The sequence below is a fragment of the Giraffa tippelskirchi genome, chromosome X (genome assembly GCF_054371585.1).
Source record: "Giraffa tippelskirchi isolate mGirTip1 chromosome X, T2T-mGirTip1v1.2.pri, whole genome shotgun sequence".
NCBI classification, from domain to species: Eukaryota; Metazoa; Chordata; class Mammalia; order Artiodactyla; family Giraffidae; genus Giraffa; species Giraffa tippelskirchi.
The window spans coordinates 103,614,437-103,632,847 of NC_137289.1; the positions used below are offsets into that span (position 1 = coordinate 103,614,437).

Genomic DNA, 18,411 nt, shown 5'->3' on the forward strand with positions numbered 1-18,411 from the left:
CAGAAAATCCACAAGAAAATGATGGACTTGAATTATACATTAAACCAAATGGACCTAACAGACATTTATAGAACATATCATCCTACAAAAGCAGAACACCTTTTCTTCTCAAATGCACACAAAACATTCTCTAGGATACTACTATGATATGACACAGAATAAGCCTCAGAAAACTTAAGACTGGAATCATACCAAATACCTATTCTGACTGTATGGTATGAAACTGGAAAAAGACAGTAATAGAAAAACTAGATATACAAATATGTAGAAATTAAAACACACTTCTGAACAACCAATGGGTCAAAGAAGGAATAAAAAAATAAAACAAAAATATCTCAAAAGAAATGAAAATGTAACTACAACACACCAAACCTATGTGATGCTACAAAAGCCGTTTTGAGAGATAGGCTTACTGTGATAAATGCTTGCATTAAGAAAAGAGAAAGGTCACAAATAAATTCCCTAGGGGATTCCTTGGCAGTCCAGTGGTTAGGACTCTGCACTCTCACTGCCAAGGGCCTGTGTTCCATCCCTGGTTAGAGAACTAATATATCCCTAAGACATGTGGTGTAGCTGAAAACAAACAAACTATATACATCAAGAGACTATACAAAGAAATAACTAAGCTCAAATTTAGCAAAATATTACAGCAGATATAAATGAAACGGACCTGAAAAACAATAGAAAAAACACAATGAAACAGCTATTTTTTGAAAAACAAAAAAAATTCACAGACCTTATCTAAACTAATAAAAAAAAGAAGATTCAAATAAATAAAATCAAAAATGAAAGAGGAGATATTCAACTGATATTCAACTGATATTACAGAAATACATAGGATCATAAGAGACTACTATGAACAGTATATGCCAAAGCTTGGAGAAGTTATAAGAAATGGATAAATTTTCCAAAATATACAGCCTACCAAGACTGACTAAGGAAGAAATAGAAAAGATAAGCAGACCAATAATGAGTAGGAGATTGAATCAGTAATCAAAAACCTCCAAACATGGAAAACCCCAGGACCAGATGGCATCATGAATGAATTCTACTAAACATTAAAATAAAAATTAATATCAATCCTTCTTATACCCTTTCAAAAAACAAAGCTGAAGAAACACTTTTAAATTCATTTTACAAGGCCAGCATTACTCCAATACCAAAGTCAGATTAGGACTCTACAAGAAAACTATAGACCAATATCCCTGATGAACACAGACACAAAAATTCTCAACAAAATATCAGCAAACTGATCTCAACAATATATTAAAAGAATTATATATCATAACCAACTGGGATTAATCCATGGAATGCAAGGATGGTTCAGTTAGGCAAGTGAATAAACGTGATACACCATATTAACAGAAAAAATAGAATTATATGATTATCTTGAAAGAGCAGAAAAAAGCACCTGTTGAATTATAATACCTATTTTTAATTAAAATCTTCAGTGAGCTGAATATAGAAGGAACATACATCTATAGAATAAAGGTCATATGATAAACCCACAGCTAACACTACACTAAATGGTGAAAATTTAAAAGCTTTTCATTTAAGATCAAGACAGCAAAAGAGACACAGATGTATAGAACAGTATTATGGACTCTATGAGAGAGGGTGAGGGCAGGATGATATGGGAGAATGCCAGTGAAGCATGTAAATTATCATATGTGAAATGAATCACCTGTTCAGGTTCGATGCATGATACAGGGTGCTCAGGGCTAGTGCACCGGGATGACCCAGAGGGACGGGATGGGGAGGGAGGTGGGAGGGGGGTTCTGGAAGGGGAACACACATATATCCATGGCGGATTCATGTCAATGTATGGCAAAACCAATACAATACTGTAAAGTTAAAAAATAGATAAATAAACTAACCAAAAAAAAAAAAGATCAGGAAAAAGCCAAGGATGCCCACTCAAACCACTCTTACTCAATATACTACTGTTAGTCCTCCCTATAAAACAATTAGACAAGACAAAAATAAATATAAATGGAGGGGATTGGTTCAAGATGGTGGAGTAGAAGGACGTGCACTCATTTTCTCCTGCAAGAACACTGAAAACAAAACTATCTACTGAACAACCATCAGCAGGAGAATACTGGATCCCACCAAAAAAGATATCCCATGTCCAAAGACAAAGGAGAAGAAGCAACAAGTTGGTAGGAGGAGTGCAATCACAAAAAATAAAATCTTATACCCACCAGGTGGCAACCCACAAACTGGATAACAATAATACCAAAGAAGTCTTCCCACTGTTGTAAAGGTACTGAGCCCTACATCAGGCCTCCCAGCCTGGGGATCCAGCAAAGGGACTAGGAATCCCCAGAGAATTTGACTTTGACGGCCAGTGGGATTTGACTACAGGACTTCTACAGTACTGGGAGAAACAGAGACTCCACTCTTTTTAGAGGGCACAAACAAAATGTTTTGTGCACCAGGACCCAAGGAAAATGATCAGTGACCCCACAGAAAACTGAACCAGAACTACCTGATAGTGTTAGAGGGTCTCCTGCAGAGGTGTGGGTCAGCAGTGGCTTGCCATGTGGATGGGGGCACTGGCAGCAGCAGTCCTGGGAGGTGCTCCTTGGCATGAGCCCTCTTGGAGGTCAACATTAACCCTACCATAGAGCCTGTAGACTCCAGGGTTAGGTTGCCTCAGGCCAAACAACTAACAGAGAAGGAGCACAGCCCCACCCATCAGCAGACAATCAGATTACAGTTTATTGGACAGGGCTCTGTCCACCAGAGTAAGACCCAGTTTTTCCCACTGCCAACCCCTTATACAAGCCTCTTAGCTGCATCCACTACAGAGCAGACAGAGGAAGCAAGAAGAACTACAATCCAACAGCTGTAGCCATCAAAACAAAAACCACATCACAGAAAGTTAATCAAAATGAAAAGGCAGATGATTATGTCTCAGATGAAGGTAAAAGATAAAACCCCAGAAAAACAAATAAATGAAGTGGAGATAGGCAACCATTCAGAAAAACAACTCATAATAATGATAGTGAAGATATTCCAGAATCTTGGAAAAAGAATGGAAGAGATGCAAGAAATGTTTACCAAAGACCTAGAGGAAATAAAGAACAAGCAAACAGAGATGAACAATACACTAGAAGGAATCAGTAGCAGACTAACTGAGGCAGAAGAACAGATAAGTGACCTGGAAGGAAGAAAGAATGATGGGAATCACTGCTGAAAAACAGAATATAGAGAAAAGATTGAAAAAAATGAAAACTGCCTAAGAGACCTCTGGGACAACATTAAATGCACCAACATTCACATCACTGGTGTCCCAGAAAAAGAGACTGAGAGAGGACCAGAGAGAATTTGAAAAGATAATAGCTGGAAACTTCCCTAACATGGTAAAGGAAATAGTCAGCCAAGTTCAGGAAACACAGATACTCTCAGGCAGGATGAACCCAAAGAGGAATCACTGAGACACACGGTAATCAAACTGACAAAAATTAAAGACAAAGATAAAATAGTAAAAGCAACAAGGGAAAAACAACAAATAACATACATGCAAACTCCCATAAGGTTATCAGCTGATTTCTCAACAGAAACTATACAAGCCAGAATGAAATGGCACGATACATTTAAAATGATGAAAGGGAAGAATTTACAACCAAGAATACTCTACACAGCAAGACTCTCCTTCAGATTTGATGGAGAAATCAAAAGCTTTCCAGGCAAGTAAAAGTTAAGAGAAGTCAGCACCACCAAATCAGCTTTCCAACAAGTGCTAAAGGAACTTCTCTAGGCAAGAAACACAAGAGAAAAGGCCTACAAAAAATAAGCCCAAAACAATTAAGAAAATGGTAATAGGATCATAGAAAGTGATTGTTTGGGGGTTACAATATAATATGTATATTTTATAAAACATGAACTTTTGCTTAGCTGAAAAATGTATGATATTTTGGTTCTACTTGTTTGACTAAGTATGAACAAAATGCTAGATTTCTAATTTATATTCACTCAACATTTTGATATAGTTCCATGTATTCTGGCATCTACTATTACTGCTAAAAGTCTAAAATACTTATTATTTTAGTGATTTAAAAAAAATTGAATGAGATTTGAAACCTCTAATCCAGTTCCAAGAATATAAAGAAATATTATGTTGTTTAAAAAATAACAACAGGAAAATAACATGTGATACAGTATTACTAACTAAAGTACAGATTTTGTTCAAGTTTCACAAAATTTTCTGCTAGTGTCCATTATTTGTTTTCATGCCTTTTTAAATATTCCACATTGTATTTATTTGCATTGAGAAGTTTCAGATGCAAGGAACAAATTCTAATAAATTTTCTTTATATTTTTATTCTATTAAAAATATTTTCTAATTTTCCTTGTTATGGCTTCTTAGATACACTCATCATTTAAAAGTAGGTATTTAATTTCAAAATACACAGGGTTTTAAAAGTATCTTAAGTATTAATTTCTCATTTTGATATTAATTTCTCATTTGAATACTTTCTTCCCTGCATTCACCCTCTGTATTTTCAGTCTTTTAACTTTATTGAGGCTTTCAATGGCTAAGTCAAAGATCTTTCTTGGTAAGTATCACACTGCACTTGAAAATATGAGAGTTATTTTCAAATATCTTCTGATATTGATTTCTAACATAACTCCACAGTTCTAAGAGTACAGATTCTGTATGATTTCCAGACCTTGAGACCATGAAATTTCTGCACTTTGTGTTATGTCCCTGGATATGTTCCAGTGTCTCCTGGTTTACAGTTTATGGTAATTTAAATAGAATCTGTATCCTGATGTTGTGTGAAAATTGTATAAATTGTAATTATGTTGAATTGGTTCATAGTGCTTTTCAGGTCTACTATATCATTTTTCCTTGTAGCTCAGTTGGTAAAGAATCTGCCTGCAATGCAGAAGATTCATGTTTGATTCCTGGGTTGGGGAGATCCCCTGGAGAAGGAAATGGCAACCCACTCCAGTATTCTTGCCTGGAGAATTCCATGAACAGAGGAGCCTGGCCGGCTACATACAGCCCATGGGGTCGCAAAGTGTCGGACATGGCTTAGCAACTAAACCACCACCATCATATCATTTTACTTTTCTGTCTATTCATTATTTTTATTTTTGAGAGTTTAATATTAAAACTCCAACTAAAAATCTTATATTATCTACATAAATACAAGTGTAATATATACTGGAACAATATGTAACCTTGTTCTGTATTTGCCAAGTCTCCCATCAATGTGTTATAATATTTTCATAATTTAAAAAATAAAAAAGAGAGAAAATAAAAGGAATCTAAATTGGAAAGGAAAAAGGAAAATTATGATTTTCTATTCATATTTTTTATTCATTCTTTTTATTTTTGAGAGTTTAATATTAAAACTCCAACTAAAAATCTTAAATTATCTACATAAATACAAGTGTAATATATACTGGAACAATATGTAACCTTGTTCTGTATTTGCCAAGTCTCCTATCAATGTGTTATAATATTTTCATAATTTAAAAAATAAAAAAGAGAGAAAATAAAAGGAATCTAAATTGGAAAGGAAAAAGGAAAATTATGATTTTCTGCAGATGATATGATCTCGTACTTAGAAAAATTCTAAAGAGTCAGCCACAAAATTATTGGACCTAATCAACAAATTCAGTGAAGTCGTAGGATACAAAATCAACATATAAAATCAGTTTCATTTCTATACACTAACAACAAAACATCTGAAAAAAAGATAACCCATTTACAACATTATCAAAAGCAGTGAAATACAGTTGGCCCTTGAACAACATGGGGTTGTGGTACTGATGCCCTGTGCAGCCAAAAGCCTGCATATAGCTTATAGATGTATGTCCTCCATGTATGTTGTTCCTCTGTAACCCCATGTTCCACCTCCATGGATTCAACCAATTGTAGATTATGTTGTATTGTAGCATTTATTATTAAAAAAATTCATGTATGTGGATCTGCACAGTTCAAACTCACATTTTTCAAGGGTCAACTCTCTTTAGGAAACATACGTACAATGAAAACTATAAGACCTTAATGAAAGCAATTGAAAAGACAGAAACAAATGGAAAGATATCTATCCTGTGTTCATGGATTGGAAGAATTAAGAGTGTTAAAATGCCCAAGTATCCAAAGCCATCTGTAGATTAAATATAATCTCTATCAAAATTCCAATGACATTTTTGACAGAAGTAGAAAAAAATCATAACATTTTTGTGGAACCACAAAAGACTCTAAATAGCCAAAACAATCATAAGAAAAAAGAACAAAGATGAAATAATCACACTTCCTAATTTCAAACTATACTACAAAGTTACAGTAATCAAAATGGTATGAGACTGGCATAACGTAGACACACAGACCAATAGAATAGAATTGAGAGCCCAGAAATAAACTCCACATATATGATCAACCAATATTTGACACAGGTTCCAAAAACACTCAATGAAGAAAGAAAGTATGGTCAGCAAATTTTATTAGGAAAATTAAATTGGGTCCCTATCTTATACCACTCATAAAAATTAACTTGAAATAGGGTAAAAAATTAAACATAAGACCTGATACCCTGAAACTCTTAGAAGAAAACATAGGGAAGAAACTCCTTAATATTGGACTGGGCAGTGATTTTGGTATGACACTAAAAGCACAAGCAATAAAAACAGACATCAACAAGTAGAACTACATCATATTTAAAAACTACACAGGAAAAGTAACAATTTAAAAAATTCAAAGGCAACCTATGGAATGGGAGGAAATATTTGCAAAGCATATACCAAAGCATGGATAAATGAAACAAACAATAGAAAATATTGTTTGTTCTTTTGAAATGAAAATAAAATTTTAAAACCTTCAGCCAGAGTAACTAAGGAAAATAGAAGAATAAAATTATAAAAAAAGAAATTCTAGAGGAGATATTACAACCAAAACTGATGTCACATAAATTAAAATTATAGGAGATAATAGATAGCTGGTGAGAAGTTGCTATATAACACAGGGAGCCCAGAATGGTGCTCTGTGATGATCTATAGGGGTAGGATGAGGGGAGGCGAGGGAGGCTCAAGAGGGAGGGGATACAAGTATAATTATGGATGATTCAGTTATTGTACAGAAGAAACCAACACACTATTGTGAAGTTGTAAAGGGACTCCTGAAAGTCCCTTGGATAGCAAGGAGACCAAACCAGTCAATCTTAAGGGCAATCAACCCTGAAGTCATTGGAAGAACTGATGCTGAAGCTGAAACTTCAGTATTTTGGTCATCTGATGCGAACAGCCAACTCACTGGAAAAAACCCTGATGCTGAAAAAGATTGAGGGCAGAAGAGAAGAGGGCATCAGAGGATGAGATGGCTGGATGGTATCACCAATGCAATGGACATGAACTTGGGCAAACTTTGGAAGATGGTGAGGGACAGGGAGGCCTGGTGTGCTGCAGTCCATGGAGTTGCAAAGAGTCAGACATGACTGGGTGACTGAACAACAAACAATGGCTGATCCGGTTGTTGTACGGCAGAAATCAACACAATATTAGGAAGCAATTATCTTTCAATTAAAAATAAATAAATTTTTTAAAAACAAAACAAAAAAGAGATCATAAAGGGCTACTAAGAACAATTACATGCCAACAATCTCGATAACCTGGAAGAAATGGATAAATTGCTAAAAAGAAAAAATATAACCTACCAAGACTAAATCAGGAATAAACTGATAATTTGAACAGACCTATAACTAGTAAGGAGATTAAATGAATAATCAAAAAATGTTCCAACAACAACTTCCTATGCATCTGAAATTATTTCAAATATATATATATATATATATGTTTACATGTGTGTATATGTATATATGTATTTTATATATGTGTATATATATATATATATATATATATACATATATATATATATATATATATATATGTTTACATGTATATGGCACTTCCCTGATGTTTCAGTGATAAAGAATCCACCTGCCAAGGCAGGAGACGTGGGTTCAATCCCTGGGCCGGGAAGATCCCCTGAAGAAAGAAATGGCAATCCACTCCAGTTTTGTTGCCTGGGAAATCCCATTGGGCACTACAGTCCGTGGGGTCACAAAAGAGTTGGAAATGACTTAGCAACTAAACAACAACAACAATACATGTATATACACATATACACACTATTACATTGGTCTCCTTGCTGTTTCCTGAACATGTCAAGCAAGCTCCCACATCAGGGCCTTTCACATTCTGTTCTGTCTAAAATGCTCTTCTTCTTGAAATTCACATGCCCTCCTTCATTCAAGTCTTTGCTCAATATCACCTCATCAAAGGTATGTTTCCTGATCAGTGTTATTTATTTATTCTTTATCCCCCCCTCTTTTTTTAAGTTTAGCTCACGAACTAAATTTATCCCCTTTTTTTATCTTGGTTCATCAGCCTCACAGCCCTTATTATTCTGACGTTATACATTATTTATTTATTTATTCACTGCTTGCATCATCCTCTAGAATGCAAACTCCATTGAGAGCAGGAACTTTGTTCTGTTCACCACTGTATCCCCAGTGCCTAAAACATGACTGAGCACATGAAAGATGTTCAATAAATAAACATTAAATGAATGAATAGATCAAAAGGGGAAAAACAGATTCAGTTTATGATCTAGATTTCCCAGTAGGCAAAATATCATATTTATATGACTGTTTCTGCCTAATAACATTAAACCATATAGTCCATTTATTTGCTCTTCAAAATCACCCTCTGTTTTTATGCTTCTTTTAAAAAGTTACTTTATTAAAAAAAAAAAAAAAAGGATGTAACCCATGGACTTTTGGTGTCTTCTGCTTCACTGAAATGACAAGAGAGTATTATTTTGATTTTCTTCTATATTTATTTTGCTTAGACAAAATAGCAATCAAATATTACCTTATATTGTATGCATTTTAAAGTATATTACAATTTTATTAGATACTCTGGTTACACGGCTGGTAGCATTTAGGAAAAAACTATTAATAGAAACCAAAAACTTAGGATTCAGTCATAACTTCTCATGTGACCTTCAATAATTTTTAAAAATCATCTCTAGGCCTCAAATTTCTTCTCCCTAATATGAAGAGACTAGATAATATGATATCTTGTTCTATGAATGAAGTTAAGCATATGGCAAATGTTCTATACACCTGATTATACTCCATGGTAGATACCATTTGATAATCTGTTCAGCCTACAACCTTCCTTGCTGTAGGAACTTTATGTCCTTTCACAGGGAGGGGGCCTAATAGCTATGTGTATACCTCATAATCTCGCCCCTCCTAGTAGTAGATAATCAAATTCTGGGTTGACATCTGGCCCAAACTGGGTCAATCAGAACTGGGAATTAGAATTCAGAAATGCTGCTGCTGCTGCTGCTGCTAAGTCGCTTCAGTCATGTCTGACTCTGTGCGACCCCGTAGACTGCAGCCCACCAGGCTCCCCCGTCCCTGGGATTCTCTAGGCAAGAACACTCTGATTGCCTACATTTAGAATATGTAAACTTGGGAGCTCTAGGATAATCCCTATTTGGCTAGGTGCTGAGGGAGTGAGAAGAATAAAGCATATAAGTTGAAAGAAACTGATAAAAACTGGAGACCCTTTGGTTCCAGGGATGGGGAAGGAGAAAAGAAGGTGGAAAACTCCCATGGCCATTGTCAGCTTTTCATTCCTAGTTATTCTCTCTCATGTGCCTGGGCTATATTTTTTGCCCTTGAGTTCCATGAGAACCTCTTATATCTTTAACATAAATTACTGTTTTGTTTTCACTTAGTTTGCAGTAGATCTTTGTTATTTGCAACCAAAAATCCTTAATCAAGACAGACACAACTGGATCAGTGGTCAACAAACAACATTTTGCACAAATTAAAGCTCTAGACATGTTATGCAAAGTATCCTTGTCCCAGTTTTATTATATACTTGAATTAATCTGTAGTTAATTAGAAAAATCATTAACCAAGATATTCTATTCAATAGCTTTTAGTTAACTAAAGTCTCTGGGACTACCTGGATTAGAAACATTCATTAATGGAAATACAACATTTACCTTCCAAAAATCAAATGGTTTTATTTTTTTTTCTAAGCTTCTGCCCCCTTTTGTTAGTGAAAACTATTAATCATTAAACAGATTTCACTAATTCCCATTATGCATTGGATGTTTGGCTATGTTTGCATAGAATACTCTGTCTCTCTTCCTTTCATCCATAATGGCAAAGGGGGTGGGAGATGAGAGTTCTAATTAATTAAAAAATTCCAGAGAGCTATTTTTTTTTAATTCTAGTTGATCCAATGAACTCTGTGTTACTGCTTCCTTTGCTCTTACTCTGAAAATCTAACATCCATAAGTGAAGAGCAATGAATTACACAATAGAGACAAACTGTCATTACTGTAAAAGGCACTGAAGCAGAGAATTAGCTTTTTTCCCTTCCCCAAAAGACTCAATAGCAAATAAGAAACCCCTAACAACTCCATTATTAGGGAGTTGCTCAGTCTTGGTTAACTTTGACACTCATTCCAGCTTCTTGTTGGAAGGATTTCATTTCTAAATGCAAAATATGCTGTTTTTTTACAGCTTATTGCATCATAACATAAACAGAACAAATCTGTATCAATTCACATGTATGCATTTATAATTATTAATTCAGAACTGGTGAAGGAGTTCCTGAAGTTTTACTATTTTCAGAGTTATTATAATGCCATTAGCATATCTAAACTACTCAGTGTAACTTTTAAATAAACACTACTTTCTTAATCTGATGGATTAATAAGAAGAATTTATAAAATCACAGAATTTACATTCAAATAATACTGCCACTGTAGTTTTTAAAACATATGAAACCAGTCCACTGTAACTATTACCCTAATTTCGTTCAAATTGTTAACTGAGATTCAATTCCCTTTTCTTTAAAGAGTTGAATGCAATTAATATCCTAACTCTTACATATTCAATAGAGCACTTAGAAGACATTTTTAAATACATAAAATCTAGATGTTCCAACATTTATCCATCTCAGCACTTATTTGAATTAAATATAAATGTTTTAATAGCCAGTAAAAAAAAAATGCTATTTCCTAATCTCTGATAGGATTCTGGCTGATTCTCCATGGAGTAAACACCCTTAAAAATATATTTTTAGCATGACTACAATAACCAGGCTATAACAAATTTTGACTGGGGTTCTGAATTAAGGAAATTTTGTTTTATTGTAACTGAGACCCCAGTGATTCAGAATTTGTGATAATTCAGAAAGGGGCTGAGACTAAATCAACCTTAGTATTATTTAAGAAGAGTGATAAGCAAATAAATAGTGTAAACAAGATAGAGAAGATATAAAATTACTTCAAAGAAAAAGTGCTTCCAACCACATTTAAATACTTTATGAATATCTCATAACATATAATTCACTGATATACTAGCTACAAACCACTCCCATCTATTTAATAAAGCAAAATTCCTAAGGGTAATACTTTGTTTAACCTAGTTCTAGTTACTATGTGCACAAGTTATGCACAATTGCACAGCTGCAGTTCATAAAAATATTCTAAAATTCAAAACTTCAATCATTTTAGGACTATTCTTATTACAAATTAAGAAAATTTTGAAACACAGAAAATCTAATACTCATTTATTATACCCTTACTTCTTCCCTTAGGGAATCACAGACATGTGTACCAATACAGTAGCAATAATAACACAACCCATATAAGCAAAAACAACCCAGATTATAATGATAGCCTTGAAAGTACACAGGAAAAGTAACAGAAAAGCCTGTGTACACATTTAAACTCAATAACAATTAAATGAATTAGTATACTATATATGCCTAGCCCTGCAAAAAGCAAACAGCAACTAATAAGTGATGAGACTAGCTTATGTATGACTTGTGGTATCAAACTTATTACTTGTGTCACACCTGATTATGCCAACTAGTTTTCAATTTGAAAGAAAAATAAAAGTAGCTCCAAATGAATGATAACAAATGTCACAAAATGTAAAAGGAATGCTTTTAATTTCTCAGTTGAAAGATACTGTATAAACATAAAATCTAGCAATAAGACAGAATGGAAAAATAGAGAAGATATACCTTTTAATTTTAAATTAGAAAAAACGTATCTATATGATTAAAATGTAATGTTTAGATTATAAAAATGCAATGAAGAACTTGGAATCATCATCTGAATGAAAGGATCCATAATTTTAATCTGGAAGTAACTAACTTCTGACTTTTTCCTTCATACAATAAAGGAAATTATTTTTGAAGTAAACATACAGGCAATTCAAAAGTTGCCTGAGTTAGATACAGTATTTTAAAATAACTTGGGCTAGTCTTCTTGGCTCCTTCCAGTTAAATCATCCAGTTTCAAGTGCAGTTTATCTGACATGGATCCAGCCTTTGAGACTATGACAGAAAATCTTTCCTAAATAACATTTTAAAAATATAAATGTATTTTGTAAAACTCACTTAGGAGCTAAAAAAGCAGCTCATAATTGAGAGTGAAAACAAACCAATATATGCAATGGTTAGGAAAAGTGGAAATGAGATACAGAAAGTGAACATAATAAGGAGACATAATTCAGGACTCTGAAAGGTTATGAAGATTACTGATATCATACAAAATATTTTAATGAAGATTGTTAGAATACATTCATTTTCCTCATTATTAATCATATCAAAATTCAATTTCAGGTTTTCAGTTAACATTTACTGCATTTTAAAATTGCTACAAAAAGCTTATCTTTCAGTAACAAAGTTTCACCATCAAATTCCTGAGGTATATTAAGAAAACAGGAATGACTTAATAACGTGGAATCTTTTGGGTGCCAACAGTTCAAAGACAGTTAACAATTCATAATATAAGCTATGATACTAAAAGAATGATAACTATATGTGAGACAGTTCCTGTGAATATTTGTTTACATCTTATATATGAAGATTTTCTTTTATTTCATTTGTAGGTACCATACTTTAAGAAGAAACTCTAATCGTCACTTTTCTTCCTATACTGAATTGGCTGTGGGTATTTTTCACTTTGTGAAAAAGGTTATGTTCCAGAAAATATACTCCAAAATTAAATTCTTGGGTAAAAGCCATTTTCCCATAAGCTTCCACAATAAAATATAGAGATGTACTCAGCTGGGAAATTTTTCAATCCATTGACATAATAAAGATCATACTTAATAATATGATAGCAGTTTAAAAACTACATATTTAAAGAAAATTATAACTTACGGATACACTATTGGTACTCAGTGCTCTACCTTCAGACTCAGTAGCAGAGTGATAAAAATATCAAGACTTGTCTATTATACAGTAACAAAACTAACAATTCCATACCCTATTTCACATACAGCTACCACATTTAGCAATATAACTAAGATATGTACCTGCCTTAAACCACCATAGTACTTAGAACTTGGCATATGAAGTAATTCTAACTTTCTCAACAGTTTCTCTATCATTTAGATTTACCAGTTCTCTTTCCAAAGATCTTCCCTTTTGATATCAGCATAAGCAGCTAAGAACAGAAATGTGCAATAGTGCTTAGCAAAGGAGACCCCAATGCCTTCTGAAAATATTTTGCTATCTACTAGCTTGTTAATCTCCAACAATGATCAGTATTCATTGACTGTGTCTGTGTGGGCCATTCTGTTCTCTAGTAACTATTTAGAAGTCATAAGCTATTGTTTATTTAACTAACAGCTGACATCTTAAGCAGAGGATCCTCAAAAGAATTATATTTGTTGAAATTATTAGATACCTTAAATTAGGGTTTATCAGTAATAACTACAATCAGAGAAAACTATTACTGGTAGCCAAAAGATACCAAATGAAAGATATATGATGATATATAGAAGCTCCTTGGAAGGAAAGCTATGACAAACCTAGACAGCATATTAAAAAGCAGAGACATCACTTTGCTGACATAGGTCCATATAGTCAAAGCTATGGTTTTTCCAGTAGTCAAGCACAGATGTGAGAGTTGGACCATGAAGAAGGCTGAGCACCAAAAAATTGATGCCTTTGAATTGCAGTGCTGGAAAAGACTCTTGAGAGTCCCTTGGGCTGCAAGGAGATCAAGCCAGCCAATCCTAAAGGAAACCAACCCTAAATAGTCATTGGAAGGACTGATGCTGAAGCTGAAGCTCCAATACTTTGGCCACCTGATGCGAAGAGCTGACTCATTGGAAAAGACCCTGATGCTGGCAAAGATTGAAGGCAAAAGGAGAAGGAGGCGGCAGAGGATGAGATTGTTAGCCAGCATCACAGGCTCAATGGACATGAATTTTAGCAAACCTGAGAGATGGTGGAGGACAGAGGAGCCTGGCATGCTATAGTCCACGTGGTCACAAAGAACCGAACACCAACAGCATAGAAGCCTCAAAAAAATATCAAGTTTGGGTACATTTTACCTTAGAGTAAATCTGTGAATTAACTGGAAAATTCTTCGTATTTAGAATTCTAATATGCAAGTTTCTGTTTGTGGGGTGCATACTTCTTTCTTGATGTAACAATTACACCATATTATCTTGTTTTATACACACACACACACACACACACACACACAGACATCAACTTACAATGGCTGACAAAAACCCAGAAGACTAGTCATGTAACTGATTCTCAACACAGCGGCAGTGGTTAGAAAAACACTGTAAGTGTTGCAGAGGTTTATATTTGGAGTTTAAACACTGATGTTAATCACTGATTGGAGCTTCCCTGGTGGCTCAGATGGTAAAAAAAAAAAAAAAAAAAAAATATATGCCTGCAATGCAGGAGACACAGATTCGAGTCCTGGGTTGGGAACATCCCCTGGAGAAGGAAATGGCAACCCACCCCAGTATTCTTGCTGGAAAAATCCCATGGACAGAGGTGCCTGGCAGGCTACAGTTCATGGGGTCGCAAAGAGTCAGCCATGACTGAACAACTAACACACACTAGTCACCGATTATTAATGACATCATTTTAAAACTTTGACAGACATCAATTTTCAGGACTCTGACATATTCCCCTTGTTTTTAGAAAACAGTAGAAATAGTAGTGTTAATGAGCTGTACTAAAAATTAAGCTATCATGTGTTTTAATGGACCAAAATTTATGTTGTTTATAGAATTTCCCCAATTTACTTTATTACTAATCTAAAGTTGACTAATCAGGTCAATCTTGTACAAAACACTTATATTTTAACAGTCTTAGGAGACAGTGAAAAGTTTGCCCAAGGAAATAGGATTATGTTAAGTCTGACTTCTATAGTGTATACATTTGAAAAAGTATTGACATTTAATTTAATAAAGGTATGTAATTTGACATAAAACTATGCCCACTACAATGCAGTTAATTGCCACTGACAATCCCCTCCTCCACCTTTAAGGTTTATCCAGGAGAACAATTTGCACAAAGATTTGAAAATCAAGTGTCTTAGCTCATGCTGTGCTGAACTCCTCCCTTTCCAACAGTCTACACTTACAATAAAACAAATCAAGACTTTCTCTATAATGCCTTCTCAGACAAGCACTGGTCTCCAAAGATCTCCTGTTACTCTTAATCCTTTTAGTTCTTATTCTGTACTATTCTATGCTCCATTTGTTGATCATGATAACTCATGTATGTCTTTTCTTTCTCCAATGGGTAAGCAACTTATCTCCCAGAACCTGTTTCTGTTCTGTTCTCCACAGTACCTAGTATAGTAATGGGCACTCATAGAAAAGGAAAACTTGTTCAAAGTCAATCTAAAAAAAATTCATTCTAGAGTTCACTGGTCAAAAGCCTGGCAAAATGAACTGTTACTATTATCTTATAAAGTGGCTATGACAACACAGATAGATAGATAGATACTCTTGAGTATGTGGTGCCTTCATAGCCATACTCATTACAATAGAATTTTAAGTTAGATTCAAATTACTGCCTGTTTCTAACAGTAGGTGATGATGAACAGCAAGTATCCACGTGGTACATTATTGTTTCAAATAATTCAGATTGAATTCATCAAGAACTTTTCCAAAACAAAAATATTTCTAACGTTGGAATCTATTAATAGCACCAAGAAGCACATCAGTTTGCCAATTCATGCATAAAATAAACAATACTAGCTGAGGTCCAAGATTATTTTGCACTGATACTCAGAATTACATCCTGTTTTAACCCCTACCCAAGAGAACTTGAAACAACATGAAAGCTTCCAAAGAAAAGCATTTTACCCAAAACTATAGGAGATGTCAGTCTTGACTGATTCTCTAAAGTTACCTAATCACAAATGACATCTATATCCTTTTAAAAAATCTTTTAGCTTTTACCCAAAACTAAATTTAGCATTTTTATTATTGCATTTCTTTTTCAAATAAAAGAAACCTGGAATGGCTTAAAAATCAGCAGGGAGGGAAGAGAGCCAAATAAAAGAAGGAACCCATCTTTCATTGTCTGCACACAGAAGTACCTTATAATAAAAATTACTAGTTAATCTAAATTCAGTCTGCTTTTGAAAGGGGTCAACTGAGAACTGTAATTTTTTTCAACCATTTGCTCTTAAAGAAACAACTTCACTGCTCAAAGATAATATCATTTTTTTTGAAGTACCGACAACTTTAGATCCTCATCTAATTACTCTGTCCAAAATATCACTTCAGGTTCCTCATATCAATGTTTTTTGGAGTAACAATTCTCAACCACAGGCTACCTCAAGAAGAACAGATATATCATAATACAACCTCACTTTTATTAGGGACATTTTAGGTTTCTTAATCATACTTATTTTTATATAAATATGTCATTCTGGATAAAAAGTAGTTTGTAAAGCTTGTTTGTCCTGTTATCAGTCACTCTTCGTCTCCTTTTCTTCAAGTTTGATGCCACTCTGGAAGTCAAGTGGGGTATGTGTTTGCTAGTTTGTTTTATTAGTATTATTTAACATAAGTACTGTTTTCCTAACTTGTACACATCAGAAGCCAGAAGCCAGGCACAAGGCTTTTAAAGGCTCTCACCTCAAAAGTAGCAAGAAAACTGAAAAGTAAGGGGCCATGCCAGCTGCCTGTTCAAGCCTTGAGGCATGGAGCCACAGCAGCCTGAGAATTGGCTCCAGAGAAGCCTGAGGTTAGACAGCCTCCTGAGAGGAAGAGTGAGGGAAAGGGGCAAGCATAGCACTGGAAACATCTGTCCCCGAATTAGGGACCAGGCTGCATGATTGTACGTAGATTTATCAGCATCCACAGCATCTAAGAAGCAAAGCCAGGCCTTAAGCACCGACCTCTCGTTCCTGGACGCCCAGGTTTAGACCAGAAAGTGATGCTTTTTGGAAGGAAAACTACCTCGAAGGGAATAGGTAACCGCGAGCAGATACGTAGCAGAGGCATCAGAAGCGTCTGCAGGAGAAAGCAGCGCTTCAGTCTCTTCCCGGGGCCCCGGAGGCCAGAAAGGTGCCCCAGCACCGGGCGAGTGCGGTGCTACTACTCACCCCTACTCTCCTACGGTCCCCGTCGTCGCCCAGCTGACACAGCCCCTGCAGGGGGAGCCCCTCCCCCGCCCGCCGCCAGGGGTGGGCTCAGCGGGCTAGAGGAGGCGGCGGCGCAGGTGTCCGACAGCCGGGGCGAGAGATGTGCCCCAAGAGGAACTGGGTTCAAGGGAGGCAGCCTGGTGCCTTGCGCTCCCTGGCGCTGACAACTTCACCACCATCGACGTGGAGGGGCGAGGGGAGGCAATGGGGGGAGGCCCTCGCCCAGTGGCCCGGACCCCCCCGCGGTACTAGGCCCGAGCTCGGGCGGGACCGCTGCCCCGCGCCCCCTCAGGGACGCGATCCCCAGGCCTGATTCCCGTCCCTCAGCCCTGGCGACCACAGAGCAGCAGCGGCTCCCTCTCGGGGCCGCGGTCGCAGCGGCATCCTCGTGCTCCTCCTTCTCTGGCGCTGCTGCCTACACACACAGCCGCTGCACCCCCGAATGCTGTCGCCTAGCAACCGCGCGCATGCGCCCCGCCTCCGCCGTCGACCGCCGTCACTGCTGGCGCCGCTTTCGGAGCTCAGTCTGCGACCTAGAAAAGTACGCAAAAACACGTTTCCTAGGGCCCAGATAGAACGATGTCAAGGTAGGGGTGGGAGAAGGAAATGGCATCCCACTCCAGTATTCTTGCCTAGAGAATCCCGTGGCCAGAAGAGCCTGCTGGGCTGCTGTCCATGGGGTCGCACAAAGTCGGACACGACTGAAGCGACTTAGCATGCATGGATGCATTGGAGAAGGAAATGGCAACCCATTCCAGTATTTTTGCCTGGAGAATCCCAGGAACAGAGGAGCCTGGTGGGCTGCCGTCTATGAGGTAGCACAAAATCGGACACGACTGAAGCGACTTAGCAGCAGCAGCAGCAGCAAGGTAGGGGTGAAGTGGGGAGAGGTGCAGAATGCTCTGCAAATCTAAAGAGGCTGGAGGATC

General features: G+C 36.3%; 1 protein-coding gene across 1 annotated transcript in view; it reads right to left on the reverse strand.

The window, feature by feature from the left end:
• ZC3H12B (zinc finger CCCH-type containing 12B) overlaps positions 1-17,929 on the reverse strand; it is a 350,988-nt gene extending 333,059 nt beyond the window's left edge. Inside the window, exon 1 of the mRNA XM_081565546.1 lies at positions 17,444-17,929. The gene's annotated coding sequence lies outside the window, so the exon portion shown is untranslated. The remainder of the gene's footprint in view (positions 1-17,443) is intronic.
• Between the last annotated feature and the right edge of the window lie 482 nt (positions 17,930-18,411).